The sequence below is a fragment of the Ovis aries genome, chromosome 18 (genome assembly GCF_016772045.2).
Source record: "Ovis aries strain OAR_USU_Benz2616 breed Rambouillet chromosome 18, ARS-UI_Ramb_v3.0, whole genome shotgun sequence".
Classification (NCBI taxonomy): Eukaryota; Metazoa; Chordata; class Mammalia; order Artiodactyla; family Bovidae; genus Ovis; species Ovis aries.
Window position 1 is genome coordinate 32,564,376 of NC_056071.1, and position 4,177 is coordinate 32,568,552.

Consider the following 4,177-nt stretch of genomic DNA (forward strand, 5'->3'; position numbering starts at 1 on the left):
AAGGTTGACTGAGTCCTGAGTTGGGCCTGGGGCAGGGTGTGAAGATGGGACCTGGGTGAGACTGAGGACCATCATGGGAACATGTCTGCCTCCTAAGCTCCAGACAGTTCCAGCATGGGAGCAGCCTGCCCTCATAGGAGAGAGAGAGGCTCTGGAGACAGGAATCTGAGTGCCCATGGCATGGCCCCCTGACCTGCTCAGTCCCTGGAATTATTCTCCGTCCTCTGACCTGTTCTTTGCTAAATTGTTGAGGGGTTGGTGACAGTGTTTAGCTTAGAGAGGTAAGAAATTTCTAACACCCAGAGAGGACCATTTTGGGGAGAATTTGTCCTTTGTAAGGAATTGCCCTTTAGATTCATCCCTGGCTGAAGGCTAAGCACCAAAGAGATTTTCTTGCTTTGGCTAAGTACCAGATCATTTTCTCAATGATTTCTCATTGAGGAATCAATGAGATTCTATACAGACAGCATGGGATTTAGGGAGGAGTGAGGCCTAGGGTGGCTTAGTGGTAAAGAATTTGCCTGCCAAGCAGGAGATGCAAGAGACGCGGATTCGATCCCTGGGTCGGGAAGATCCCCTGGAGAAGGAAATGGCAACCCACTCCAGTGTTTGTGCCTGGTAAATCCCATGGACAGAGGAGCCTGGCAGGCCACAGTCCATGGGGTCGCAAAGAGTGGGACACGACTTAGCAGCAGAGGGCTAGGGAGGAAGGAGGAAGTAAAACCCAGAACTGACAGCAGAGGGCGCCCTGGAGCCGCGTGGTTATGCATTGAAGTGGTTCCAGGAATAAATAGGAATTCAGTCACCATTGCTTTAGAGATCCCATTTATTGTGGCCCTGTGATCCCACTGCCAATCCCTATGGGATTCTTGCTGCTGCCCCAGGACAGTGGTCAGTGCAGAGAAAGGTCAGTCTCAAGCTGCTGTTAGAGCTGCTTCATTGTTCTCTTTATCCAGGGCAGGAAGTGTGAGACCTGGGTGAAGATTCTTGGAGGTATCCCATTCGCCTTTCCATAGGAGAAAGTACCATGGACCACTTTTTTACACACGAGGGGTCCACCGGAGTCACCCTGTTGGCAGAGAGATAAGGGCTGAGCAGGCCTCCTTGCTCTGTCTTCCCTGCCGCCCAGGCTGGGTGGTCTCAGCCAGGGGCTGTGGGGAAGACCTAGGCCCAGGGAGGCCTGGTCACTTCCTGGTCCTGGGGCTCCAGCCTGACTGACTGTTCTTAGCAGCTGGACTCACGTCTACCTATCTGTCAATTTTCTCCTGGAAACTGTGGTGATAAGAAAGCTGTGGGATGACTGATGCTTCCTGACCAACTCACGAAAAAAATGGCAAAACATTGGATTCAAGGAGCAGGCTGCCAAAGCTCTCAGCTGAGGATGAAGATACGGCCTCTGCCCTACCCATACCTCCCGGGTCTGTGTGCTTAGATGCAGGAAAACTGACCTTGAAGCTGGTCTTCACCTTCCTTGGGTCCCCGACACATTTCTGGGTGGCCCGGCTGTAGGGACTGTGGTCGAGGGATTCGCACACGCGATCCTCCTGCACCGTCAGCTCTGCCTGCTGCAGGGTGGTGGCTGGAGTGCCCGGGGCCACCTGCCCCCAGCCAGCCAGACTGCACACCTGTCCTGGCTTCACCCGGGCCTTGGCCTTGGGCAGACTAAGAGGCTTCACAACTGACGTCTGCTTGGCCTTTCTTTCCAGCTGATGGGAAGAGACAAGAGTCTGGCTTAGCCAGTGATTCTCTGGCCTGGATGCCATGATGAGGCTGCATGGACCCCATCTCTCACCTCTCCCCCTGAGACTGGTCAGGTGGCCAAGATAGGAAGGAAGAAAGAGGCAGGGGATCCTGGGAGATCTATGATCTGATCCTAGGAGGGCAGGGCCAGTGGGGAGTTTTCCTTGCCTGCAGTAACATGATGTCATTGGAGAAGTTCTCAGGATTATAGTCTGGGTGGCGGATGGCCCTCTTCACCCTGATGACCTGCTGGGTCCTCTCCTGCTGTTTGATGTTGTGGCCCCCAGGGTGACGTTGATTGAGCTGCATGGAGAGCAGAGGAGGGGTGTAGGGATCATGGGGTCACCGGAGATACAGCCCACGAGCTGTGACAGGCAGCTGACTCCAGGGTAGGGCAGCAGCTGAGGGGGAATTGAGGTGACAGCCGGTCCTGGGCTGAGTGACTCTGGGCCCTGTGCTTCTCGGGGACGTGAGGGCAGGGCTCCCGGGAGCTTTCTCAGCGATATTGTGAAGTGACTCTGAGTCTGGGTTTTGGCTCTCACTGCACACTCTCATCCTTCTCTGATGCTTTATTTGGCCACTGTGGATCGACCCTTCTCATACCTGCCTCTTGTTCTCACCTCCGACCCACTGACCTCAAAACTTTACTTGTCCTGTTTCTCAGCTTTTCCTCACCCTAGTCCTGCTCGTAAGATGTCTTATTTGATGAGCTCCTGTGGTCCTGATTTCCAGGATCCTGGGGTGAAGGAGGGGTACCCCTGGGCTCAGCTCCTGGGGAGAGGACGGGTCCCTGTCCAGGCCTCAGGTAGGGTAGGCTGGCTACTGCCCCTCACCTTCCTCTGCAGTGAGCAGCTGTCAGAACAAAGTCCTTTTGTGTGACAATACCGCCACACTTCTTCCAACTCTTCTCATCCAGAGGCTGAACCAAAGCCATGTAGGGGCGGGAGTGGGGCTTGGCCTCATGGCTCCCAATGATCTCCTCTGAAAGAAAAGGCTGAAAGATGGGGAGATGGGGGAGGCTATGGTTAGAAGGGAGATTTGGGAAGGTTGCAGTCAAGGTGGGTCGACAGTGCCCAACAGACACTAGGGGAGAGTCCCCCAGGTTCTCACTGCAGTGGGATAAACTTTTTTGAACCCCAAACCTCAGTATTGTTCCCTATGTCCTGATTCACACACACATATGGAGGGCCCCGAGACTGCCTTCCAGAGGGTGGAGCCCAGAAGATAATGGATGGGACCCCCACCCCTCATTCTCATGGAGTCTCCTGGACCCCTCTGAGCCTCTGCTAACGTCCTGATGGTGCCATTTTCTAATAATCCACCTATAGGTTTATGGAGTTGGATTTTCTAAAATCCTCATGTCCTAGGGCATAATGCATCCCAGGATCTCAGTAAACATCCGTTGATTACACGCATGAATGGCCTCTAATTAGCTTTTGGCTGAGGTTTGGTGGGGATAGTACTGGTGGGATTTAAGAGCACAGGGATGGGGGAGGACACTGCCCAAGACAGTGGGGCAGAAAAGGAACGGCTTGGGGCCTGGGGAAGAGTAACGACACCCAGAGAGCTTTGGGTGCTGCATCTAGCCATTTCTGACCAGTCACACCCTGGGCTCCTCTCCTGGGCAGGAGTGAAGGGCGGGGAAACTGGCAAGTTTCTCTGGTTCTTAAGCTGGGTCCACTGTCAACTCCCGCGCTGTGGATGGTTTGTCTGAGGGGTCCTTTCCTGGCTGGAGGGAGGAATTTTACTTACTTGTGTGTTATAGCTTCACATCCTCCACCAAGTGCACAACCCACTTTACCAGTGTTGAGAGAGAGGCTAAGAGCTACAAAAGCTTTTAGTGAGGCTTGCTTCCTACCATCCATCCTTGCTGAATGTCTATGCAGCATCAAACTTGTAGTCTCAGTTGGGATGGATGCTGGTTCAGAAATTGGAGCTGAGCAGAAGGGCCAGGACTGCAGAGGTTTAGTGAGATGGGCTACCCTGTCGGGAATGGGGATGGTCACTCACGTGTCCCAGCCCGGGAGGCAGAAGAAAGGCCATCAGGAGCAGGGGTAGCTGCATCCTCCAGAAGATTTGCCCAGGTCAGAGCTGCTGGGGTTTCTTCCTTCCAGACACAAAGCACAGGGGAAGGAAGCAGGGAGGCTCAGTGCCCCCACAGACCCCCCAGAGCTGTGCTTCCCCCAGCCGGGTGTGAGCATGCCACGTGGGCCCATGTTCTCTGCTGTGGGATAGGTGAGAACGACACTGTCACCACACTTGCCCTCCCACTGCAGAGTCACAGAGCGGGAGGAGCAGCAAGGAGGTGGAGGCTGTGTTGCAGCCAGGGTAGGAGCTGGATCCCCAGAGGCCCTCAGTGACTCAATCACGAGGGGCTGCATCTCTCCCCTCTCGGGTCTTCTTTGATTCTGGGAAAAGCATGAAGAACTACCCAATA

General features: G+C 54.3%; 1 pseudogene; it reads right to left on the reverse strand.

The window, feature by feature from the left end:
* Positions 1-808: 808 nt before the first annotated feature.
* On the reverse strand, positions 809-3,967 carry LOC101122311 (granzyme H-like; annotated as a pseudogene).
* Between the last annotated feature and the right edge of the window lie 210 nt (positions 3,968-4,177).